Consider the following 27,527-nt stretch of genomic DNA (forward strand, 5'->3'; position numbering starts at 1 on the left):
TCCATCCACATCATTGCAAATGGCAAGATTTCATTTTTATGATGGCTGAGTAATACTCCATTGTATATATATACCACATATTCTTTATCCATTCATCTGTTGATGGACATTTGGACTCCTTCCATAGTTTGGCTATTGTGGACATTGCAGTGCAAGAGGAATTCTTTAATACTATGGCAGCTTCCATATTTTCTACTTGTTTCCCTAATTCAACAGCTAAAGATGTCTGGAAATTGCCAGCTATATTACCTTTCTATTTTTGCTGTGCAAATGACCACAAACTTAGTGGCTTAAAAGAACATAAATTTATTATCTTGCAGTTCTGTAGGTCAAAAGTCCTATTTAGGTCTCACTGGGCAAAAATCAAGGTTTTGGTGGGCTCTGTTTTTTTCTGGAGGTCTTATTTTTTCTTAATTGCCACGTGGAGCCCAGTGCGGAGCTTGAACTCATGATCCTGAGATCAAGACCTGAGCTGAGATCGAGTCAGATGCTTAACCGACTGAGCCACCAGGTGCCCCTTTTTTATGGAGGTTCTAAATGAGAAACTGTTTTCTTGCCTTTTCCAGCTTCTCGAGGGCACCCACATTCCTTGACTCATGGCTCCCTTCTCCATCTTGAAAGCCAGCCATGGTGGGTTGAGTCCTTCTCATGTCACGTCTCTCTGACCCACTTTTCTGCTTTCTTCATCCACTTTTAAGGACTCATGCAATTAAATTGGGCGATCTAGGATCATCTCCTGTCAATCTCCTCGACCTTAATCACATTGGCAAAGTCCCTCTGCCATGTAAGGTCACACATTTACAGGTTCTAGGGAGGAAGATGTAAACATCTTTGGAGAGGAGCATTATTCTGCCTATCATACCAGCAAATTCAAAATACATTCAGATGGAAAACTAAATATGAAGAGAGAGGAGATATCTGTAGGATATATTATAGTCTATATATTAACCCCCAAATCAGAATAATACCCAAGGACCCATAATTAATTATTTTTAACTCAATAGCACTTCCTAGAGAAATTTCCAACAAGAGTCATTTTGTTATATTTCCTATTCCAATAACCCAGTCACTGAAATACTTAAAATATATCCACTTGAAACAACGCTTCAAAGACAAACTCATTGGCCACTCAAGTCAAACTATACCAAACTCAAAGATGTGTTGTCTTGTTTTCAATATGTCTCTGCAGAGGAAGATGTCATACAATATCCCATCATCACATACGTGTAGACATAACTACTCACTTGTATAATTTCTGCACACAGACATCCCCTCCATACATGCTTGTGCTATTTTTTAAAACCAAAAATGGGGCAGTGAGCTGTTCCCATGGGCATGGTGCTTGGGTGCAATGCACTGGACCACAGTTGGAGAACGTGATCCCCCAGCCGACAGACACAGAGAAGACTCAGCTGGCATAGTTGATGAGGTATGAGTAACACTTGCTTTTCTTTCCAGCAGATTAGATTGTTTTTCTTTTCTCAACTGCATTAGCAAAACTTTGGAGAAGTTCCTACTTCTTTTGACAGCAACCCAAATCATTGAAAAAACAAAGAAGAGGCAGGGAGGTGGGGTGGCAGTTATGGGAAAAGGCCGATGTGAGTATACTCATTAATAATCCCATATTTAAGGGCAAAATCATCCGGAAACACATATTATTTTCCCCACGTAGCATTCTTTACTACTGTAAGAAAAATATATGGATGTTACTGTCCATTCCTTCCACCAATCTATACCTTGAATCGTTTTTCCAAGAGTGATATGTTTGAATTCATATTTTCCCCAATACTCCCTGGGACATAGAACTTGTATTTCCAGCATGGCTTGCTAGAGGCGACTTGCAGTCTGTGGTTAAAGCACCAAGTAAAGATCGTAGGTACATTAAATGAAGGTAAGTAAAACCCCTATGTTAGAAAAAGGTCTGGGGCGCCTGGGTGGCTCAGTTGGTTAAGCGTCTGCCTTCGGCTCAGGTCATGATCCCGGAGTCCCGGGATCGAGTCCCGCATCAGGCTCCCTGCTCTGCGGGGAGTCTGTTTCTCCCTCTGACCCTCCCCCCTCTCATGCTCTATCTCATTCTCTCTCTCAAATAAATAAATAAAATCTTTTTAAAAAAAGAAAAAAAAGAAAAAGGTTTACTATAAGAAATAAAGGTTCTTTTCCACTCACATTGCCCACCACTGATCACTGATGGCAGATCAGATTTCTGTATTTGATCTTGCATAGGGTCGCTGGGGACAGTGATCACGTGGATTAATAGCTGTTGTAGAAAAATGCAACTTTCTGAAGGGTTGAAATAAGCTCACCAGACAAAAATATTTCCCAGTAACACAGAGCTCTTTCTTGGAAGCCGTAGGCAGCCCCCATCTCTGCGGCCACGCTTGGGAATACACTGCTCCAGAGATTTGAGAATAGCAGTGTCAAAGGCATCCTCGTGTGAAAACAGAAGCTGGAATGGAGACCAGTTCAGGGGGCTCCTGGGTTTTCTTACCTAATGGCTTCCTGGGCCTGTCACAGCTAGCAGTGAGCCTTGCACCAGAGGATGACAGTAATCAAATGTGCCCATGGGAGCAAGGCTTGCTGTTCCTTCACTGCACTCCAGGATCATGCCTTAAGGCCCCAAGCACCAGGATGTTTGATTTTGCCAACTTTCAAATCACTTCCCTGCTCCAAAGCTCCAGCCCCCAGTGTGGGCAGGACAGCTTGGCGGGTGTGGGCCAGATGGACTTTCACATGGGTGAGGTCCATGTGCAGAGGTTCGGTATTACTCACTTAAATGATATTAAACTGGAATTAGCGTTTGGAAAACGGAGAGGGGAGGATGGGAAGGGAGTGAGAGGAGACGAATGCAGACTCCAGAAAACAGAGGCACAGCCCTGAGTCTGCACTGAACTTCCAATAGGTTCTGTTTATAAAGAACATACACTGATGCTTTAAATGCCAGAGTCACCCATTCGGTCATTGAACAAATATTTATTGAGCACCAACTTAGGGATGGACTCTGTTCTAAGTGCCAGAGAACAAAACAGATGGAATTTGGGGGGAAGCTTATATTCTAGTGAAGGGAGACAGATCACAAAGAAGTAAACAAGTAACAGGGTCAAGTGATAGACTGGAGAAGGAGAAACTTGAGCTGACATCTGAACGTCAGGAAGGAACCAATTATGCGAAATGTTGGTAAAGAACACTCCAGGAAGAGAGAAGAGTGAATACAAAGACCCTGGATTAAGAACAATTCTAGGTGATCTTGGGGCACCTGGGTGGCTCAGTCAGTTAAGCATCCAGCTCTTGATTTTGGCTCAGGTCATGATCTCAGGATCGTGAGATAGAGCCCGAGTCAGGCTCTGTGCTCAGCAGAGTCTGCTTGAAATTCTCTCCCTCTGCCCTCCCCTACTCAAATAAATAAATAAATAAAGTCTTTAAAAGAAAAGAAAAATCCAGGTGGTCTTAAGCAACAGAAAAAGGGCCATGTGCTGGGAATCTTTTCTCCTGAGACTTGGTTTTGTTTTGTTTCATTTTTAAAATTGTGGTAAAATATACGTAACAAGATTTAGCACTTTAACCAGTTTTAAAAAGAGTTTATTTAGTCTCTGCACCCAACATGGGGCTCAAACTCACAATCCTGAGATCAAGAGTCACACACTCTACTGACGGAGCCAGCCAGGTGCCCCCCCTTCTTAAGTGTACAATTCAATGGCATCGAGTACGTTCCCATCATTGTGCGGCCATCCTCACCATCCATCTCCATCACTCTCTCATCGCTCCAAATGGAAACTACCCATTACACTAACTCCCGTCCCCCCGTCCCCCAGCACCCCGCAACCGTTGCTCTAGTTTCCGTCCTTATGGATTTGACTTCTCTAGGCACCGCACTTAAGTGGAATTATATACATTTTTCCTTTTGTGTCAGGCCTCTTTCAGTCGGCATAATGTTTTCAGGGTCCATCCATGTTGTAGCTTGTTTCAGTTTCCTTTCTAAGGCTGCAAAATATTCCATTGCATAGACATTCCGCATTTCGTCTGTCCACTCATCTGTTGGTGGACATGTGGGTTGCTTCCACCTTCTGGCTGTGGTGAATAATGGTGTGGACACTGGTATTGAGACTCAGCTTTTTTTTTAGGATTTTATTTATTTATTTGAGAGAGAGAGCACCAAGCAGTGGAGGGTAGGGGGTGGGTGGCAGAGGGAGAGGGAGAAGCAGACTTCCGGCTGAGCAGGGAGCCGGGCACGGGGCTTCATCCCAGGACCCCGAGATCATGACTGAGCCGAAGACAGATGCTTAACCGACTGAGCCACCCAGGCGTCCCAAGACTCAACTTTAAGGTGAAGCATCAGTGGCCTAATTTAGCTCTTGTGATGGCTGGATATGTGATTGAAACACATTTGAATCATGTTAAAAAAACAGAAACGAAACCGAAGTGGCAAAGTGAGTTAACTGATAGTATATGTTCCCCATCCCTAAGATTTATATTTACATAGTTATTTTACTTATTTTTATTTATTAATTGCCTTAGCGTTATACATTTCTAGATATCAATTGGAAGTAATTATGGATGATTATCTATTGAGTCTGGGGACTGCATTTTGAAATCACTGTATTTATTTTCTTTTCGAAAGTGTTCAGTGTAAAGTATATAATAAGACACATTTTTTTTTAATTGCATAATGCGAAAAAGCACACAGAGATGACTTGGTCTCTGAATTGCCCCAAAACTCAGCCAGAATGTTCCAGAGGAAAGGATGCCTCTTACTCTGATGGAGCAACAACAGAAAGAATAGCTCCATGCCTGTCTCTGTCTGCATCTACAAGACCGTGAGTGAGTAAATATGCCATCAGATATGTCTCCCTCAAGGTCACTGTAAGGTCTCTGGATAGTGGCACTGAAATTCCCATCAGCCCCACTCTACCCACAACGTTGGGGAGCAGTGATGATCATGCCCTTTTCCACGCTGATGGTGGTTTTCTGAGGTGCTACTCAACAAATAAATGTAAGCACACATCTGACATTTATTTAGTCCATGTGGTTTAAGAAGGAACCAAGTAATTCACTGCCTACCTCCCCAAAATACATTTTGAAATCTTAGCTGGATTCATTAGTCAGATAATGCATTAGAGCTGAAGACAATCATCCAGGGAAAAGTCTCCTCACTATCTTAAAATCCTGACTTAGTTTTTAAAAAAATTATACACTCTCTGTCACACAGAAAGATGTAGCCATGTAGTTACCCAAAGTATTTTCACTGTAAGGTTTTGTGAGACCCCACAAATGGATCACAGGATTTTCTAGATCCAAAATCACTGTACTCCTGGCATCCTTTGCTGTCAAGGACTGTGTAAGAATCCCCCTCAGCTACTGTGATCCTATTATCCACACTCCCAAGGCTTTCCAGACATTAACAAGTGGGACCGTCCTCAGTGGTGAAGGACCTGCCAGAGGGGTGGGGAGCTGGGGGGGCCTCGCTAAAAAGGTATCGTCTTGCAAAGATTGCTGCCGTTGGTTCTATGGGCAGGTATGATGGAGAATGTAGGGAACGGAAGGTGAAATGGAATGGCAAGTTGCACGAAGTTTGAATTATAGTTTCTTTCTTTTTTTCCCCCCATAACGATGGAAATGGGTCTTTCCCTTTGCCTTTCCCCACTAGTGCCGCAGATAACAAGATCCGGGGCAGCAGCAACTCCTGGCGCCTCACCCAGAACATTCCCTCCCCCGGATGTTCGTCCTTCTCAGGCTTTCTAAAATGCTAGCAGTACACCAGCCCCAAATTAACCAGACTGTCAGCACAGCTTGGGTTTAAGCCGTGAAATCTGCAGACACGTAGGTACGAGGAGATCTGAAGGATGTCTGTTTTTAGGGATTTGCCTCCGTGGTGTTTATACCAGTGGGAAAATGAGCTGCAACCGAGTTTACCTGGGCGGCACCTAAACAAATTAATTCCTTGCAACCCTGCCCAGTTTCCGCCTGCCTGTGTCTACATTTCCTTCAAATGTAAGAGGGATTTACAGCCCACGAACAACCTCTGTGATAGTTGCAATCTGGGAAAGGTGGATCTCACCCTACGACACAGAAAGGCAGAATGGAAGGCTGTGGTTGGCACGATGACCACAGAAGCTAAGGAAGCATCTAACTCCATGAAGAGGATATGTTCTGGCAAGACGCTTGAGTACACAGCTCAGGCTTCAAGAATCTGATCTTCTCTGCCAGTCCCTTTCCCACCTCCACCCCCAAACTTAAAACCTATCATGCCCTCCTTCACAAAGTAAAGACCCAACTCCCTAGCAGGCATGAAATGTAACAGGCTTTCCCTTGATCAAGACTCTGTCTACCTTCCCGACTCCAGCGTTAGCTATCTTCCCCACCCCCGACCCCATGCTCCAGGGCACACTGAAGTTCTTAGTCCTCCGCGAGCACCACGCTGTCCCTCACCCCAGGTCAGGCTTCTGCGTATGTTGGCTCCTCTGCCCCAGTGCCCTTTCCTCCCTGCTTCACCTGGTATAGAAAACATTCGGCACGTTTGACTCACAGCTTCTGAACCTTCTTCCCATGTGTGAGGATATCCCTCACCTCATAATCCTGTTGGGAAATAGCACCCGTCTTCTTTTCCATTACTCAATCTGCCAACTATCCTGACTCCTATGCTGTGGGCAGAGAGCCGGGCCTTGGCTCCTCAGCTGCAGCTATTTGGAATGTGGCATCGGAAGGAACGCCACCAAGAGGCAGGGTGGGCGCGGGGGCAGCAGCGTGCACCTTCCCGGGGCTGCCTGCGAAGCCACCCCACCCTCAGCAGCCTCTCACACCGGCGCTGCTTTCCAAATGCTTCCGTAGCCTTCCCAGAAGCTGTGTGGCCAGCCTGTGTCTCCATAGCTTCCCGCTTGAGTCTGTTTCTGTTCCTGGCAATCGAGACCCTGACTGTTCCACCTGACCAGCTGCTATGTGTCCTTCGAGACCCCTCTCGGATACAACTTTGTCTAGAAGCAGCACCCATCCCTTCCCACCCCTAGCCAGGCTTCTCCTCCCCGGGGTCCCATAGAAGTCTGGTCTACGGGGGCTCAGCTCTGGTGACACTGTAATGACCTGCCGCTCACCCACATACCCTCTCATTTAGAAGAGGTTTTGCTCCCCTCGGTCCCCCAGAATGCAGCACAGGGTCTAATCTGACATGAAATAGTACAGCTGTGCTATGGCTGGAAGTAATAGCAATCGTAACACTCATACTAACATTTATTGAGCGTCTCTGCTCTGTGCCAAGAGATGCACTATCCTGTCAGGTACGAGACAAAGATTTTAATGAATGAACCAATACCAAGAGATGCTCACAAGATATGTCTGAATAGTGTGGCTCAGGCGACCCCAAGGAAACCCTGGTGCTATCGCATCAGTGAGGACCCCCTCTTCGCTCTCTTCTCTCCTCCTCCTGTGTTCCACTCTCGTCCTCAGCTAGGTGTTATTTAATTTCTAGAAAGGTAGTTAGCCGTGGTTACGGTGTTAGTTGAAAGTGCCTTTGTCCTTTAGAGAAGCTTCTTATGTTGTGAAAAGGTTTCAGGAGAAAGAAAGTCCTTATTTGCAATGCCTTATAGTAGACCATACTTGTTTTCTCGGCGGGGGCACAGGAGCTGGGGATGGAGAGAGAGAAGGCCTGCGTACCTGTGTGAAGGACCCCGGGGGATCGGCTCCCATCCTGGCGGAGAATTTCAATCTGAAATGGAACCAGAGGATATAAAATGGAAAGGCTCACGCCTGTGCCCTCAGAAAAACAAAACTTAAGGACTGAGAGATTGATTTCCTGTCAATGCCTGGTTTATAGGAAATTGAAAATATTGGAGTTTTCGTAAATGGTAGGGATTGCCTCATATTGGCCTTGCAAAGATTTTCCTTATGGTTTTCCAGAGACACGAACAAGAAATGACCCAGGTCAGGCTGGTCTCACAGAAAGGAGCTAAACTGAGTTTTGTTTGTATGACTGGACTGGTTCTGTCTGCTCGGGGGATTTCAAAGCTGGTGTCCACGTGTTTTGACTTTAATAGACTCTGACTGAATTCCTGCCTCTTTACATTTTCTGCCTGTAAATAGAGCCCACCCCGAACCGTCAGTGGACCCGCCTGCAGTTTGTGTGTCCTGAACTGCAGTTCTTCTGCTATTCTTGAATAAACTCATCTCTTTGAGTTGCCTCCATTTACCTCTTTAAGTAGGTTGACACTGCGCTCCATTTTTTCTCTTCTCAGGAAGTCCTCTTCTGGGATCTTCCTAAGCCCCATAGAGATTCTGCCAGTGCCTTGGCCAGCCCCTTTCCCCTGGGGCAGGCTCAGGGTGAGGAGGAGGAGAGGGACTGTAGACAGGCCTGTTGACTCTTCTGTTCCCATCCCCCACTTTCCCGCCTCCTGGCTGAGAACACAGGATGGTCACGCCATCTCTGAAAGGCTGCTGGCCTGTGCTGGACAGCTCTCTGTCCAACACACGCAGTCTATTGTACCTTAACGCAAAGTCAGGTGAGCAGAGGGCCTTCAGGTGAGAAGTAAACCCACCCTAAAAACAAAAGCAAACAAGCACACAGAGAGTAGGACACGGGTGGGGCAGGACAGCGACAGCGAGTCACCAGGTCTGCCTCCAAGTCTGACTGCCTGCCAGGCTGTCCTGTGAGGTAAGGAAGATGTGGCTGGAAGAGGCTGGTTCCTTGTTCCAAAACAAACAAGGTCCTCAAATCCTTTGAACAGCTAAAGGAACAGAACACTCCATGAAGATGTATTCTCTTCTCTCCTCTGAACTGAGATCCTTATTTACAAGGGAGGCTGGCAAAATGGCGGTCAGATATTGATCACTGCACCCAATGTCTTCTGTGTGGGCCTTCATGTCCCGAGGCCTTTGAAAGCATGAATTTTTGAAATAGTTTACTGTGGTGAGTGGCTCACCGTGTTTCTGATTCCACTTTATGTTTCCTGTCTCTGAGCCAAAGCTTCACAAGTGTGGCTGTGGTGAGACCCGACTGGGTACAGCCTCAGCCATGAGTCTCTTAGACCTGCTCTTTACTTTGGAATCCAATCCACATAGAGAGCCCTTTGAAGCTGGGGTCATAGTGGGACACACAGACTATTGTGCTTGTGAGCTCACTGCTTGTCATTCTCAAAACACAAACAAAGTAGAGCGCTATGGGCTCCTGGCTTAATTTGGTCAGTGCCTGTAGTGAATCTAAATGAATTCCCCCATTTTAGGATAAATCGACCTCAGTTATCAAGACTAGTTTACCTGCACTGGACAGATCGGTCATTAATCTCTTTTAGGTTCCATGGAGTGTTTTAAACTTTTGTGTGTTTCTCCAGATGTGCACTAAGGAAAATTTTAAGGTCAAAGCCTTTAAAATAAATATTAAAATTTAAGAGTTTTGAGGATTTTTTTTTTCTTTTTTTCCTGCCACGCCCCCAGGATAGAAGAAGATTCCAGGACTTCTCACGGTCTGCCCTGCTCCAGCCCTGGTTCAAGTCACAGCCAGCTATTTCTCGAACACAGAGAAAGTCCACAGACACAGCTCTCTGTCTCTATTCTGACCCTGTTCCCCGCCCAGCAGTGAGAGGTATGTTTAAAAAGTGCGAATCATATCACATCCTTCTCCGGTTTAAAACTCTCTCAACGCTTCCCCTTACAGCTACAACATACAAGATCCACCTGACCAGGCTCCCATCTGGCTCGTCCAGCTAACCCCCAGCTCGCCCCCAGCTCCCCACGCTCCAGTCCCTGGGGCCTTCTTTCTGTCCCCAGCACGCCAAGCTCGGTCCCTCTCTGGGCCTTTGCACTTGCTGCTCTTCCTGCCATTTGCAATTTCCCCAGATCTTCGCATGGCTGCCCTGTCTCATCATGAGGACCTCAATTCACGTCTCTGAGGGAGACTTTACAAGACCACTCTAGATAAATCAGCACCCTGCCCACCTCTGCCACTCTATCCCATGTCTCCCATGTCCTACTGCAGCAGTTACAGGTACTTGAAGTTAAATTGTTTCAAAAGTACCATTTACGTGTTTATTGCTGATCTGCCTCCCTACCCGATACTAGAGTATCAGCTCATCAGAGGCAGGGACTCAGATTCTCTTAGTCACTGCTGGACTCCCAGTACCTGAAACAGTGCCTAGCCTAATCAATATTTATTAACTGTCAAACAACAAGTTTAGCATTTAATAAAATTTATCTGAGAAGTGAACTAATGGGCACGGAACAGCACACAGATGACTCTCAAATGCGTCATGCTGAGTGAAAGGAGCCAGACTCAAAAGTCTACATACTGTAAAATTCCACTTACATGGCATTCTGGAACAGGGGAGGTGATAGGGATTAAAAAAAAAAAAAAAGATCAGTGCTTACCAGGGGTTGGGGTCGTGGTGGCAGGGGTTGACTACAAAGGGAACAAGGAAGCTCTGTGTCTTTTTTTTCTTCAAAGATTTTATTTATTTATTTGAGAGAGAGAATGAGAAAGAGAGAGAGCACGAGACAGGGGGAGGGTCAAAGGGAGAAGCAGACTCCCTGCTGAGCAGGGAGCCCGATGCAGGACTCGATCCCGGGACTCCAGGATCATGACCTGAGCCAAAGGCAGTCGCTTAACCAACTGAGCCACCCAGGCGCCCCCCAAAATTCTTTTTCTTGTGATGAGAAGTTTTAAGATTTACTCTCTTAACAGCTTTCAAATACGCAGTACAGTATGAATTATAGTCACCATGCTATGCATTACATATAGGTACATTACATGTACATGACTTATTCATCTTATAACTGGAGGTTTGTACCCTTTCCCTTCCCTTACCCATTTTGCCCACCTCCACACTCTGGCAAATACCAGTCATGCTCTTTATCTATGAGCTTTGTTTTTTGCTTTTGGATTTCATATATAAATGAGATCATATGGTATTTGTCTTTCTCTGTTTGACTTATTTCATTTAGTGTAATGCCCTTGAGGTCCATCCATGTTGTTGCAAATGGAAAGATTTCATTCTTTTATGGCTCAGTAATATTCCTGTGTGTGTGTGTGTGTGTGTGTACCTGCCACATCTACTTGATCCACTCATCCACTGATGGACACAAGTTGTTTCCATATCTTGGCTACTGTAAATAATGCCATGATGAACATGGAGGTGCAGATATCTCTTCCAATTAGCGTTTTCATGTTCTTCAATTCCAAAAGGGGAATTGCTGGATCCTATGAGAGTTCTCTTTTTAGTTTTTTTTTAAAGATTTTATTTATTTATTTATGAGAGAGAGCATGTTAGGGGAGAGTAGCAGAGGGAGAGGGACAAGTAGACTCCACGCTGAGCACAGAGCCCCCCACATGGGGCTCGATCTCAAGACCCTGAGATCATGACCTGAGCTGAAACCAAGAGTCAGACGCTTAACCGACTGAGCCACCCCAATGCCCCTGTTTTTAATTTTTTGAGGCACCCCCATACTGTTTTCCATAGTGGCTGCTCCAGTTTGCATGGAATAAGCATTTAATGGTTGGCAGAAAGGCTCTCATATTGAACGTGTGGTGAAAAATCACCATGTGCACACATCCTGCCTATGAAACCCTTGGGAGCAGCAGGGTGTGATGGAAAACATTAGATGGACATGAGCTATGCATTAGATGGATTTCAGTTTGAGTTTTGGCTTTGCCAAAACAACACAATAATTACTGTGTGTTTCGGTTAGGACTTCTTAGTTGCAAGTAACCAAAACTGTCCACCCCTGACTACACCAACTGCCAGAAAGAGAAATGACATAGCTTCTCAGCTCTTGTTGGGAGGCAGGTACCTGGAATTAGGCTCCCACCAAGACTCCTTGCAGTGGGAGAAATGCGATCCACCCCAAAGAGAACCAGGTGTTCTTACGAGTCCAGGCAGCCCTGAGAAATATCCAGTATCTTGTGTCACCTTACTAAACCCCTCTGAACCTCCGTTCTCTCATATTTAATTCCTACCTACCTCTCAGAGTTATAAGAATAAACAAAATAGCTCATCTAATGAAAATTTAGAGTGCTTAGAACATAAATGTTGTTTTATAAATTTTCTCTTTCCCTTTTCCTTTTGACCTATATATCTGCAACTTGTAACTCTAGTATTCCTAAACTCAGAAAGCTTAATAATTTACCTAGGTCCCCAAGCTCAAAATCAGGGAGTGAGCTTCAGTCTGTTCTATTGGTTTCACCTCCTAAATATAGGCCATCCATTTCTTCTGGACTATTACGTCAGCCTTCTACTGGTCCACCTGCCTCCCTCCCCACACTCCCCAAGGCAGTCTAGCATGATGGTACCGTGCATGGACTCTGGGGCCAAACTGTCTGGGTCTAAATCTTGATGTTGTTCCTTAGTAGTCATACAGCCTCAGTTGAGTTGCATAATCTCTGTGTGCCTGTTTCCTCATGTGTAAACTGGGAATGGTAATAGTTCCTACCTCAGAAAGTTGTCATAGGGATTAAATTAACTCTATGTGAGCACTTAGGAAGTGCTCGGGTTGTGGGGCGTGCTTTACAATACACGCTTCTTCTTCTTCTTCTTCAAGATTTATTTATTTTAAAGAGAGAGAAAGGACATGAGTGAGTGGGGGGAGGGGCAGAGGGGAGAGAGAATCCTGAAGCAGACTCCACCCTGAGTGCAGAGCCCCATGCAGGGCTCGATCCCAGGACCCTGAGATCATGACCAGAGCTGAAACCAAGAGTTAGCCACTTAACCGACTGAGCCACCCAAGCGCTCCTACCATATGTGCTTCTTAAATAAATCTACCACCTTGCTGCTTCCAGGATTATCTTCCCAAAATTTCTCATTAGGATCGGAATGCTATTGAATGTCCATTCTTGCTACTGTGGTCCTGGTGGGGCTGTGACAAAGGCTCTTAAGAAGTAGCAATTTTCTGGGATCAATGTCAGGATCGTGCACCATAGCACTTAATTCCTGCCTATGAAATAAAATGTTGGTAAGAGATCGATACATATTAGAGGGCAAAAAAATCTGAACTTCCTCATATATTTTTCTTACATAAAAAAAGAACAGCATCAATCAGCAATAGGATAATTCATACTCGGGCTGTTCGATGGATAACAAGAAACCCGAAACTACTAATAGCATTTTAAAGAGATAGCCAAAACCCCCCATAATTAAGTTATAACTCGTTATAATTTGAAGTTGAGGTTAAAGTTGTCCTTTGGGAAATGATTTGGTGAACAGAGGAGAAGTGGTTGAGAGGAAAGATCACAGCATTTGATGTTCAAAGGCGTCCCTGAATCCACAACTTACTGCTTACTTTGAATGTGTTTTTTCATTTATAAAATGTGGTTAATACCACTACTGCTAATATATTCTTCAGTAAGTTGTTATGAGATATGCATGTGAAGGTGCTCTGGAAATTGAAAAGTACTACATTATTATTATTATTATAATTAATCATGAGGGAATAATATCTGATGAGTTGATTACTCTAGCTTCATCAAGAATTGCCTTCTACAATTCATAAGACAATATTTATCAGTTAAAAAAATAACTACTGGTTTTTGTTGAAAAAACAGTAATACATGACAGACGGTAAAAAAAACACTTTGAATAATATGAGAGTATCTATTAAAATGTAGATATATCTTCCTTACATCTTCCAACCCCTGTCTTCTTCCCTAGAGGAAATTAATAGTGTCTTGAGTATCTTGACATTTTCTATATGTACGTGTAGATAGACATATACTTTAAATTGTGGAACTAGGAACAAATTCTGTTCCTATAGAAATAAGACCGTTGTTCTTCATCTTGCTGTTTTTACTTACTAGCATGTCCTAGCAGCCCTCAAATCAGCATGCATCTTCAACAGAGATTTACCACATCGGCTTAACATTGCATGCTATGGACGCACCAGCCCCGCTGCGGACATTTGGAGGGTTACTATTATATGCAACACTACAGAGAATAGCCTTGAATGTTCATCTTTGTGCACTTGTGGAAAACAGGTAAAGATATTCAGGGACCTGTCCCGGCCTAAAGAGATGAATTGTATGGGGGTGGGAGGAGTGGGACGTTGTAACTTGTTCCTGCCTAGGCGGAGTTCCCAGGTCTACAAAATGAAGGTAAACATCACAGGGCCATAAAGTTAAAGAAATAATTGTCACAGTTACCAAGAAAAATTTGTGCTTCCCCTATTCCATTCAATATGGTGCTGTAGGCATCTGGGTTCTGGAATCGGCACCAGTTTTAGCTCTGCAGGATAATCCTTTCACTGAGATCTTTGTAAAAAAAAGAAAATTCTAGAATAGGTTACCTGCAGGGGTGCCTAGGTGGCTTAGTTGGTTAGATGTCTGACTCTTGATTTTGGCACAGGTCATGACCTTAGGGTCGTGAGATCGAGCCAATTGAGCCCCACATCAGGCTCCGTGCTGGGTGTGGAGCCTGCTTAAGATGCTCTCTCTCCCTCTCCTTCTACCCTTTCCCACCCCCACGGAAAAAAAAAAAAAAAAGAATAGGTTACCTGCAATAAATGTCCATGGAGCCTCCCCTGAGTTCTGTTTTTCTGCTGTTTTGTGTGGGTCTGGGAATACTTGTAAGGTAGTACATAATAGCGCCTAGGAAAGACAAAGCCAACAGAACTGTCTTCCTAGTAACAAGTGATGACCTTCATCCCCTTCCGCCTTCCTAATTCATTCTCCAGGACCTCCAGTGCATACGCCTTCCAAAGTCTGCCACATTTCATTTTAATTCAGCAAATATCTACTGGCTATTCACTGTGTGCCAGACACAGTCCTAGGCTCTGGGAAAGAAGTGTTGATAACCAGATAGAGTTGCCACCCTCACAGAGTTTATAATCTCCTGGGAAGGGAGGGGATTCAGAGAATTAAATAGGCTTTCATTCATTCACCATTTAAAACATACGTAATAAGTGATTCCTATGGGCCAGGTACCAAGGAGGTAGAGATAAAAAGATGAATAAGATGGTCAAGGTCTCAGACTTCCTGGAACTTACACTTTAGTAAGATAGAAAACAAACCCCACAAATAAGATAATTATAAATTGTCACAAATTCTATCAAGAAAACTGGTATTGAGATAGAGGGCAATAGAGGACCATACTTTAAAAAGGGTGAGTCAGAGAAAGTTCCTTTGAGAAAGTGTCATTTAAGCCAAGACTCATAGAGAAGGAGGCAGCCCTGGTAATAGTGGAGGGAAAGAGAGTTCCAGGCAGAGGCCACAGCCTATGCAAAGGCACTGGGCAGGCATGAGCCTGGCGTGTCGAAGAAATGAGAGGAAGCCAGAGTCAGGGAGTTGTGAGTGAATGGAAGAGAGGCTTGAATGCAGTTTGGGGAGTTTGTGGTGACGTCATTCAGGGCCATGGTAGACGGCTTGACCCTAATTTTATTCTAAGCATAATGGGAAGCCAGGGCAGGATTTTTATGCCAAGGAATATCCCGATCTAATTTGTGTTTGAGAAAAGTCAGAAGAATGGGAGCAGAGAAAACATTTAGAAAATTTTTCCAGTATTCCAGGTGAGAGGTGAGGTGGCATGGCTTACTATGGGGCTGGTTGGTGGGTGAATTGGAATTAGAGTTGAAGACACATTCATCAAGGCTTTCTAAAGGAATGAAGGTAGGAGGGGAAATAAGGGATCAAGACAATCTCTGGTGTGGGGCTCAAGAAATCGGAAGGCTCATATGGCCATTCACTGAGACAGCCGAGATTTACAGGAGAAACAGCAGAGCTGAGGTGGAGCACCTCAGATAGGGAGTAAAAGTGAAAGTTCCTTATGAGGTGTTTTGGGGCCATCCCACTGGAAGGGTTAAATAGGTAGGATATACTTTGATGGGGACAACGGTAGGTCATGGTTTAAGGACTGCTGGGCACTTTGGTTTCTTAATATGCTTGTGCAAGTAGAAATGTCTAGCTGATGATAAATGACCTGAATCTAGGACTTGGGAGAGAGGCCAGGGCAAGAATTCTAGATAACAGGTGAGGTCAGAGACGTGAAGAATTCAAGAAAAGGGAACAAGTGATTTGTTAGCTACCCCTCTGCATAGTTCATGCCGACCACAGCCAACCAGCCCTTTTTCTCCTCCTACTATACTACGCATACCACAGCGTACATATGTGGAGAGTCCTCCTAAATCTCCCCAAAAGTCTTCAGTCTCAACGTTGAAGCAGAGGATCCTATAATGAAAGAAATGCCTTCAAGTGAGTTGGCAGGAAAGTGACATGAAATCTTTGAGTGAAATACAGACCTTTTCTGAAAGAGTCTATTTACCATGGTAAAATTTCCTTATGCACAAGTTTATTGATTCTTAAGGGATTTATCACAATAATGAAACCCAGCCAAGCAGGTGTAACTCCTGGGTAGCACTGCAAATATTTTGTGATTATGAGATTTAATTTCAATATTGAGTTATCAGTTGCACTTAAACGGTAATGTTTTTATTACCTTGATAAGCATGAACAGGTTAAACCTAAAAGATTACTTTAGCATGTTACTGGATTTCCTTCCACTTAATATTTTTCTACTCATCCACAGTTTGATTTTTTTTCTTTAGGCCAAATCTAACAAGGTTTAAACTCTTTCCTGTACATCTAATTTCTTTGCTTCCAATACATAATAAAATATTTCATTGACTTGAAAATTCATAATACCAACTCAAACAACTGTAAACATAAAAAAAAATATGTATTTCCAACTTAAAAGTGTTTTCTCCAGAAGAATTTTAGGCCAAATATTTATCTTCAAAATACTTAATCGGTACTGTGTGGGTCCTAACCAATCGGGAAGATTGCTGGGCAAACACAATGAATAGAACCTTGCTATTGTGTCCTGGCTGGATGCTGGCCTGACTTTAGCATGGTGTTAAACAAGAACCTGTTGATTTCTATTTTAAGGCCTGGACTTCAAACTTGAAAACTTCTAAAAACCAAGCAAATGATAGATATAAGGGAAGGGGGCTGAGTGTAAGGCAAATACCAACTGGTGAGATCTGGTCAGACTTTAAAGCTCAAAAGTCACCCACAGGGGCGCCTGGGTGGCTCAGTTGGTTAAGCGACTGCCTTCGGCTCAGGTCATGATCCTGGAGTCCCGGGATCGAGTCCCGCATCGGGCTCCCTGCTCGGCAGGGAGTCTGCTTCTCCCTCTGACCCTCTTCCCTCTCGTGCTCTCTGTCTCTCATTCTCTCTCTCTCAAATAAAATAAATAAAATCTTAAAAAAAAAAAAAAGTCACCCACAAAGGACAGTAACTACATAGCTCCAGCCAATTGTTGTCATTAGAAACGCGGATGGAAAGGAATCTCAAAATTTGGATTTGGGGATTATGGGCTGGGTGTGGACCAAGGGCTACCAGTTTGGCTCATCTGTGTTCTAAGCCCATTCTTGAGCTTTCGCTGGAAAAAGTACAGAAGTTTCTCATTTGTTTTAGATACCGTTTGGCCAAGATTGACTCAGAAGAAAGAAAAGTTTAGGACTCTTGCTTCTTTGAAAAGCATCATTGTATTTTCTATAATAAGCCTTTGTTTATTTAGGTGTATATGAGGAGAATAATAGGAGAATTACACTGTTGGGTGAATGTTTATTGGTCCTGTTTTAAGGAAACACGAACTTTATAGTAAACATAAAACTGCATTGTGTTATATCTTACGTAACTTATAATCTTTGGCCTTTTCCTGACTCTTGGCTTTTGTACTCTTCTTGCAGAACTGGATTTTTTTCCCCCTAATTAAATAAAATCAAGCATAAACATAAAGGGGTAGAAGTGATTCTGGATGTCACTTCTGTTTACTCTTGTCTCCCAGTTGCAACCACTCCAAATTAGTACGATATCAATTCTTTTCTTGAAAGCAGAAGAGGAAGGAATGGGAGAAAGGAGAATAAGTGGAAACAGTAAGGATGGGGGTGGGGTCTACAACTTAATGAAATCGAGAAAGCTATTTCTGAAAAACTAAAGATGCAAGAGATTTAGGTCTTATATCTCATTGCTTACTTATTTAATAAATATCTATTGATTATCTGTTATATATCAGGCACAGTTCTAGGCTCTGGCAATAGAGCAGACAAAGTCCCTGCTCTCATACAGCTTCCATCCTAGTGGAGTTGATGATGACAAAGTAAAAAGAAATAAGTGACAAAATTGCAGAGTGATTAGTGACTTGAGAAACAGGGGTGTGTCAAGGAGAAAGTGAGGAGGCCCCTTGTCTTTGTCATCTCAGGCTACCATCAGCAAAATACCATAGACTAGGTACCTTAAACAACAGAAATGTTTATTTCCTCGCAGTCCTGGAGGCTGGAGGTCCAAGATCAGGGGGCCAGCATGGTTGAGTTCTGGTGAGTGCTTTCTTTCTGACTTGAAGGTAGCCACCTTCTCACAGTGTCCACATGTGTGGAAAGAGAATGAGAGAGTAGGCTTTAGTGTCTCTTCCTATAAAAGCACCAATCCCATCATGAGGGTCTCACCCTCATGACCTCATCTAAACCTAATTATCTCCCTAAAGCGCCATCTCCAAACACCATCATATTGGGATTTAAGTTTCAACATGTGATTATGGGGTGGGGGGATGGGACACAATTCAATATATAGTATTCCACGCTTGGCTTCCCAAAATTCATGTCCATCTCACATGCAAAATACATTCATTTCATCCAAACAGCCCCTAGAGTCTTAACTTGTTCCAGCATTAACTCTAAAGTCTGAAGTTCAAAGTCTCATCTTAATAGCATCTAGATCAAATATGGGTGAGATTCTAGGTACAATTCATCCTGAGGTAAAATTCCTCTCCGGCTGTGAATCTGTGAAACTGACAAGTTATGTGCTTCCAAAATACAATGGTGGGACAGGCATAGGATAGACATTCCCATTTCCAAAGGGAGAAACAGGAAAGAAGGAAGGGGTGATGGATCTCAAGCAAGTCTGAAACTTAAAGCAAATTCCTTAGATCTTAAGGCTCAAGAACAATCCTCTTTGGTTCACTGTTCCGTCCTCTCATCATCCCCATGGCTCTGTAGCCCTGCCCTATCCCTTCAGCCCAGCAGGGATCTCCGCTGGGCTCTCTGCCAGAGCCTCACCCTCTGAAAGGAGGAAGCAGCCTCATCCCTGGGCCCATGGTGGGAGTGGCAGCTCAGATGATCTCTGAATCACCTTTGGTTTTATTCCTCTCTTTTCTTGAAGAATGACACAAGTTTGCAGCCCTCCTTTGCTCCATCTGGTTTTCTCAGTGTCCTTTAGTCTCACCTGGCAGAGTTTCCGCTGGAACGATTCCATCTCTATTCCTAGCTTCTGCTGAAATGGATAATTAGATTCATGGTTAATGTTCATGCTAATCTTCTTATCAAATGGTTCTTCAGCCATATCCCTAGCATTTTTTTTTTTAAAGAACAAGCTTTGTCATTTCTCTGCAACATGGATAGGCTGAGAATCTTCCAAATCTTCAAGTTCAGGTTCCTTTTCGCTTAACAAGAATTTAGCTAAACCACTCTGTAATATTGCTCTTTGACATCCATTCTGTGTGTCCAAGCCAACTGCAGGGGCTTTTACTAACACGGAGCCCCTCCCTTGAGCACATGTCCTAGATAACAGCCTGCAGAGTCACAAGTAAATGGAGGTTCCTGATAGGACTTCCCCAATGACCTTGTAGTAAGCCCTCTCCGGCCTTACCCTCATGCACACCTTAGATAAGATCCTGCCCACCCCCCCAAGCTTACCAAGACCTAGCTATTTTTGGTATGAATTGATCAATCTGGTCTTAGCCCAGGAACTTCAAAGCACTCCACCAGAGGACCCTAATAAAGGCATGTGTCTCAAGTCCTGCTGTGTTCTACCTGTATGCTGCCTTAACCTCTCCATGTGGCCCCTCAAGGGGTTCTGTCTACCTCCTCCAGGACCTGTGAGCAATAAACTTCCCTAATTTGCTTTCCCTTGCAGTGTTCAGTTTAATTGTAGCTCACCTTCTGGCAGCCAAGGACTCTACTTACCAAATGTTAATTAAACGAAGTCACAACATCCTTCTTCAATTCATCTTTCTCCTTCATCTTACTATGAGCAGTCAGGAAGAACCAAGCTGCGCCTTCAACACTTTGCTTAGAAATCTCCTCAGCTAACTATCCAATTTCATCACTCACAAATATCAGCCTCCACAAAACACTAGAGCACATATCAGCCAAGTGCTTTGCAAAGGCACGAGGACTGCCTTTGCTCCAGGTTCCAATAACATGTTCTTCATTTCTGTCTGAGACCTCTCCAGAAATGTTCTTAATGCCCACATGTTCTAGCACGTGCCTTAAAACTCTTCCAGCCTCTACCCATTGCCCAATTCCAAAACTGCTTCCATATTTGTTACAATAGCACCCTACTCTTGGTACCAAAATCTGTATTAGCTTGGGCTGCCATAACAGAATACCATAGACTGGGTGGCTTAAACAACGGAAATTTATTTTCTCATAATTCTAATGGCTAGAAGTCCAAGATCAAGTTTCCAGTGTGATTGCGTCCTGCTGAGAACTCTCTGCCTGACTTGTAGATGGCCAGTTTCTCTCTAGAGTGAGCTCTCTGGTGTTCTTATACGCGCACTAATCCCATCAGGAAGGTTCTGTCCTCATGACCTCATCCATAGTGCCTCTCTAGAGTGGTGATCAAGGAAGGCTTCTCTAAAAGATAGCGTTTGGACTGAGACCTAAAGGATGAGAAGAAACCAGGATTTTCTTCTGCTTTGTTTGCTGTTGTAGCCCCACTCCCCAGAACAGTGCCTGGCAGAAGGTTTAAATGTTATTATGAATGAATGTAAGAATGAATCAATGACTGAAGCAAGCAACCTAAGTAGACCTGGAAAAGAGTCTTCAAGACAGAAGGAAAAACAATGCAAAGATCCCACAGTGAAAAAGATCTTAGCATGCTGTGAATCAGAAAGAAAGCCATTGTGTCTGGAAAAAATGGAACTGGGGAATAGTGGAACGAGATGAGCATGGAGAGGTAAGCAGTATTATTAGATGTTGCTTGGTGATCTGTACTTAAATATATTGTGCCATTAAGGGATGAAATCTAGAACAAGACTATCTGGATTCAAATCCCTGATCCATCACTCACTACCCATGGGACCTCAGGTAAGTGAGTCCACCTCTCTGAGCCTCAGTCTGTGGTGTATAAAATGGGAAAATAACAATACAGATAATGATAATGAATATAAATAACAATAAATAATAACACAAAATAATCAGCTTGTTCTGTCCTTTGTGAATTACCTTTTTTGTTACTGTTGCTGTTCACCAATTTTTCCACTGGAATGATCTGTTTTTTAATTGTTTTCTGACTTCCCTTTGAATGTTATAAATATTAAAACTTTGTCATGGGCATTGCAAATATTTTTCCTAGCTTTTAATTTGCCTTTCAATGGTGTTTATGGCACTTATCCTGTTTAGAAATTTCAAAGGTTCACGTATTCAATCTATTCTTGTACTATTTTAGTTTCTTAATCATACAAAGCATAAAAATACTTTCACATATTACACTATATTTCTTCTAATATTTTTTACATTTTTATATCTAAATCTTTGTTCTAAGGGATTTTTTTTTAAAAGGGTGATATAAGGGGGCGCCTGGGTGGCTCAGTTGGTTAAGTGCCTGACTCTTGATTTTGCCTCAGGTCATGATCTCAGGGTTAAGAGATCAAGCCCCGAGATGGACTCCAGGGATCCGGCTCCATGCACTGGGCGTGGAGACTGCTTAAGATTCTCTCTCTCCCTTTGCCCTCCCCGCTTGCACTGTCTCTCTCTCTGTCTCTCAAAAAAAAAAAAAAAAAAAAAAGAGTGATATAGGGGTATTATCACTGTTAGCATTTTGGTAAATATCTTTTAATACATAAATACATATTTATAGATACATGCATATGATTTTATATAAGTGTGATCAGAGACAAACTAAACAGCACCTCTTGGCATCGACTACCACCCCTTTACTAGCCGCCCTCTAAATAAGGAAAGGGCTGGAGAAGCGAATTCATGGAGGAGTAGGAGTCAAGAGGTCTTAGCCTTTTGGTGGTGAGTTTATCCTTCTATCTATCGGGAAGATTCTTCCCCACCTCACCCTAAGCAATGTGTTGTGGGTCTCAGAGAATCACTCACAGAGACTGGAGGTCCCACGAGAAGGAGAGACCCACCTCTTGATCCCTGGCTGGATACTAGCTGGGCAGCCAGTCACACATGCGGTCCGCTCTGGTGCTGCTATGGGTGGACAGGCAGCTGAGCATTCTACGGAGAGCTTGATGAGTGTCCCCTGAGGGCAAGGGATTTTCTGTGTCACGGAGACTGGTGTCTAATTCTTGTCTGCAGATCTCCAAAGGCAGAGGACTCTTTGGAGTAGTCCTTTGGGCAGGACCAGAAGGGACTGTGGTATAGTATGACTGGGGAAAAAAAGGTTGGGTGCCAGTCTCATCCCCATTTTCTGTGGTTCTTGGAGAGCACTCAGACCAGTGAGCAGGTCTAGCCATCACCACAAACCACCAACTGTTCCACGTCAGGAAACTGAAGGTCATTGTTATCTTCCTCTCTTTTTTACCCCTTACCTCTAGTCAACCACTAGCCCTTAGGTTGTGTATTCTTACAATTTCCTCAATCTCTTTTTTTCCTCTCCACCTCAGGCATGCACCAGTTGTTGCTTGGGTTACTTTAAGAAGTCTTCTAGGGTGAGGAAAGCCAAGATTTTTAAGGCGAGAGAGGGATGGGAGAAATCTCCTTGTTCTTGTTGACCCCAAAGCCAGGGAAACAAAGAAAAGTGAGCATATTCCAGTTCTCAAACCAAAACAAATAAAATAGACCCCAAGCAAACAGAAAATTTACTCTCCTTCACCCATTGCTCTTTTGAGTAGACCCTGACCTTTCTTTCTTTTTACCACAAAACATCATGTTTACATTTTTTGCCTACATTTCCTTACCACTCAGTTTTCAATTTTTGAATTATCATTTCCACCTCTCTTTGGCTGAAATTTGCTGTTAAAGATTATCAATGTCAAATACAAAGGTGTAACAATTAGGAATCTTTTCTGTTGCAAGTGATAGAACTTCCAACCTAAACTGGCATAAGCAAAAAAGGGAATGTATTAACTCTTATAACTGAGAAGTCCCTTGAACTAAGTACAGGCATGGCTTCATCCAAGACTCAAAAAAAACCAAACAACCCCAGCAAGATGTCATTTTTTTCCTTTTATTGGCTATAAGTCCCTGGTGTTGGCTTCATCTTAGGGCCATGCATGGGAGCAAAACAGTTGCAATGTCTCCAGTTCTTGTATCTACCTGATTGGACATTTAGATGGGACAAGAGTGTGTTTCACTTTCTAATTGTGCCCTAGGTCTCTGAACCAATCACTGTGGTTCCAATCAGTGGGACATATTCCCATGGAATTGGCCAGGTTTGAGTCACACGCTGCATTTCTAGCCTTTGGGGCAGAGATGTCCAAAAAATATATAATAGGAGTCACAAATGTAAAACACAGATGTAAGCCACATATGTAATCTTAAATGTTAGTAGCTACACTTTTTTTTTTTTAAGATTTTATTTATTTATTTGACAGAGAGAGACACAATGAGAGAGGGAACGGGGGAGTGGGAGAGGGAGAAGCAGACTCCCCACTGAGCAGGGAGCCCAGCACCGGGCTTGATCCCAGGACCCGGGGATCATGACCTGAGCCGAAGCTTAACAACTGAGCCACCCAGGCGCCCCAGTAGCTACACTTTTAAAAGTCAAAAGAAACAGAAGAAATGAAACTTAATTTATTTTATTTAACCTAGGATATCCAAACTATTATCATTTAATCAATATAAAATATTACTAATGAAATGTTTTACATACTTTTCTTACACTGTGTCTTTATTTTATTTTATTTTTTTTTTTAAAGATCTTATTTATTTATTTGCAAGAGAATGAGAGACAGAGAGCACGAGAGGGAGGAGGGTCAGAGGGAGAAGCAGACTCCCCGCTGAGCAGGGAGCCCGATGCGGGACTCGATCCCGGGACCCCAGGATCATGACCTGAGCCAAAGGCAGTCGCTTAACCAACTGAGCCACCCAGGCGCCCTTACACTGTGTCTTTAAAATTAGCATTTTAGCAAGGCTTCCAAGTGATGATTGTGTGTGGGGGGGGGGGGGGGGGGCGGGGGGAGACAGCTCTGAAACGAATTTTGAGAAACACTGTCCTATAGGCTCTTTTCTTTCTTCTGTGTCCTCCAAATCACATTTACAGTGGTGGGAGTACTGGGTGATGTCCTGAAATATATTTTAGCAATTGAAAATTGAAGGCAATGTTACTTGTTAGATCAAGGTTAGACTTGATGCTTTAACACTAGTGTGTGTTGCTGCCACCTGTTGGTCATAACACATATTGCAGCCACATAAACAACAGGACAGGTTTTGGTGGTTTGTGAGCCCTTGACATTTTAGGCAACACACCCCCTCAGCTGTATCTTGAGATGACTTTCCTTTAGAATTCCCATTCATGCCAGAGCATGGAAAGTCTTACTAGTTTGTATTATGGATTCTCAGACTTACATTTACCAGGTTGATTTTTTTTTCTGTCTACTGTGGCACACAGATTTCTCCCTTATTAAAGCCCTTGTTATCCATATAAAAAGTCCTTATTTTTTGGAGACACATATTGAAATAGTTACAGAATGAAATGACGTGACTACTGGGTTTTGCTTTAAAATGAAACAGGCGAGGGGCGCCTGGGTTGGCTCAGTTGGTTAAGTGCCGGACTCTTGATTTTGGCTCAGGTCATGCTCTTGGCGTCGTGAGATTGAGCCCCGTGTCCGGCTCCGTGCTGAGCATGGAGTCTACTTGAGATTCTCTCTCTCCCTCCCCTTCTGTCTCTCCTCCTGATCATGCACACACATTCTCTCTCTCAAATAAATAAATAAAATGAAACAGAAGGGAAGTGGGTGGTGATATATGTGAAAAAATATTGATGATGAGCTGATAATTGTTGAAGCTGGATGGATATATAGAATTCATTATAGAATTCTGTCTATTTGTGTGTGTTTGAAATTGTTCATGGAAATTAAATAGAAAAGAATAACAAGATTTTCTGTTTCTCACAGCATTGTATACAGAGTTGGACATCCTGTGGCTACCACCTGATTTGTCGATTAATTGCTACCATGGGATAGAATTTTGGCGTTTTTAGGAGAAATTTACTGTCTTTTTAAAAGATGAACTTAAAAGAATTGGCTGTACATGTTTCCAGAAAAATGTTAGAGGGGAGTATGTTTTGGCTTACCGAGTAAGACTCATTTTATCAGAAAAATAATGATAAAGTATAACACCATCAGCCCAGGGAAATTTTGCAATTCTTTAAGAGAGGAAGAAATAATGAATGGCAGAGATGACTGAGCATCTTCTTGGGTCTAGTATATAAATGAAGAAAATATCTATTTGGCCTGTGGACAGTAATCAAAAAAATGCCTAATTTGTGCAGATGATGATTATGTTCTTTAGTACAGTTTATCAGAAAACCTGCTTAATCACAGGGATAGCTATATTTCCACAGTAGTTACATCTCCCACTGGCACTGTTCATCTAATCCCATTATATCAAGTTCATTCAGTGACCCGCCCCTCTGTCCCTCCTCACATCCCGTCATGTCAAGAACAAGGTCCAGTTCCCTGCTTAATACATTTTCTATCACGCCACCACAATTTTCTCCTACATTATTTTTAGCTCTGTTAATCCTTGGATATAGCAAAACCTCACCTCAACATGTATTTATTCCCGTATCCTAAGTGTTTGGTCATTTGGATTATTTTTCTTTCAATTTCTTAATGGCTAGGATGAACTCCTTAACTGGAAACATACAGTGAAATATGTTGAATGAGATAAAGCAAAGGGTATTTCCAACTCATCTCCCTTCAAGTACCATTTCCACTTGAAGGGGTTTAAATTCTGTGAGAACGAAGTCTGTGAAGAGGAAATCCTCCATAAGCTGGCAGAAAGTGGCCTTGAGAGACACACTCCAGGTCCTCAATTGCTCTTATATTAGTCTCAGTGAGAGAGAAACAGGGAAAGAGACAGAGAGAGCCACAGAGAGAGGGAGAGCGGGAGAGGGAGAGAGGATGATGTCTAGGCAGCTACAGAGTGGAGAAACATCAGGAATTTTCAATTGGTTGAACAGATCAACTATAATTGTGTGGCTCAAATCCATAGCAAGGGTTAGAAGTAGAGAATCACTTAATGAAAAGAGTAATGGGCTTGGAATCAGGAATGCTGGATATGAGTCCTGCTTTAATCACTTTGTAGATCTCTGGGCTTAAGTAATTTCATCACTCTGAAGCAAGGATTTCTTCTTCTTCTCCTCCTCCTCCTCCTCCTTCTCCTCTCCTCCTCCTCCTTCTCCTCCTTCTTCTTTCTTCTTCTCCTCCTCCTCCTCCTCCTCCTTCTTCTTCTTCTTCTTCCTCCTTCTCCTCCTCCTCCCCCTCCTTCTCCTCCTTCTATTCTGAAATGATGACGCTAATGTTACCAATGTCAGGGTTGCTATGTGGACCAGAGCCAGAGTGTGTGTGACAGAATCTCATAAACCATAAAATGCCAGTCACGTAGCCACTCTTAGAGATCCTTAAAGCTTCGTGAACACCTTAATCCCTCTCGTGGAAAATGGACCTGCAGAAACTCAAGTCAAGTTTTGAACATGAATTCAATGAACCTGCTTGATACGTATCCCAGCATGTGATAGTAGTTTGATAATTTCCCATTCTAAGGACCTACTATGTGCCAGGTGCATTATTAAAGTTTTAAAAAATCCCTTTAACCATCTTCAATGTAACATTATTCTATTTACAGATGAGGAAACAATTTAGAGAGATTAGCAAATTTGTCTGAGGGCACAAGCAAAATGAATTATAGAAGGATTCATGACCTGAAAGCTTATGCCCTTTCCCTCCACCACACCGTAGATTACTATGCTTTTTTGCTCCTTATTCCTCCATGCCTAAGAAATCATATTCTAGGGCGCCTGGATGGCTCAGTTGGTTAAGCGACTGCCTTCAGCTCAGGTCATGATCCTGGAGTCCCGCATCGGGCCCACTGCTCGGCAGGGAGCCTGCTTCTCCCTCTGACCCTCCCCCCTCTCATGTGCTCTCTGTCTCTCTCATTCTCTCTGTCTCAAATAAATAAATAAAATCTTAAAAAAAAAAAAAGAAATCATATTCTACTTGGTTTTCCTCTCCTCTCAGTCAAAATCCTACCTACCTTCAAAGACCAGTTGAAGCAATTAGATCTTGCATGAAGACTTCCCTAGGGGCCTAACCCGTTGTGATCATTCCGCCTCCAAATTCCTGTAGCTCTTATCTTTTCTGCTTACTTTCATGCATTCAGTAATGCTTTTGGAGTGCCTGTGTTATGTGCAAGTCAATGTACTAGGCTTTGGGACCTATCAGCGAACAAAACAGACAGGAATCTTAGCCCTCAGGGAGCAAAACAAAATAAACAAAATAATCTCTAAGAGTGGGCTAGAAGATGGGCAGTGCCATGGAACAAAATGAAGTTGGGAGGAGGAGAAGGAGGGTGAAAGGCAGAGCTGGTGTTTATTAGGGTGTCAGGACAGACTT

The sequence above is a fragment of the Mirounga angustirostris genome, unplaced genomic scaffold (genome assembly GCF_029215605.1).
Source record: "Mirounga angustirostris isolate CCGP_5_RB_7025 unplaced genomic scaffold, mMirAng1.0.hap1 SCAF_12, whole genome shotgun sequence".
Taxonomy (NCBI): domain Eukaryota; kingdom Metazoa; phylum Chordata; class Mammalia; order Carnivora; family Phocidae; genus Mirounga; species Mirounga angustirostris.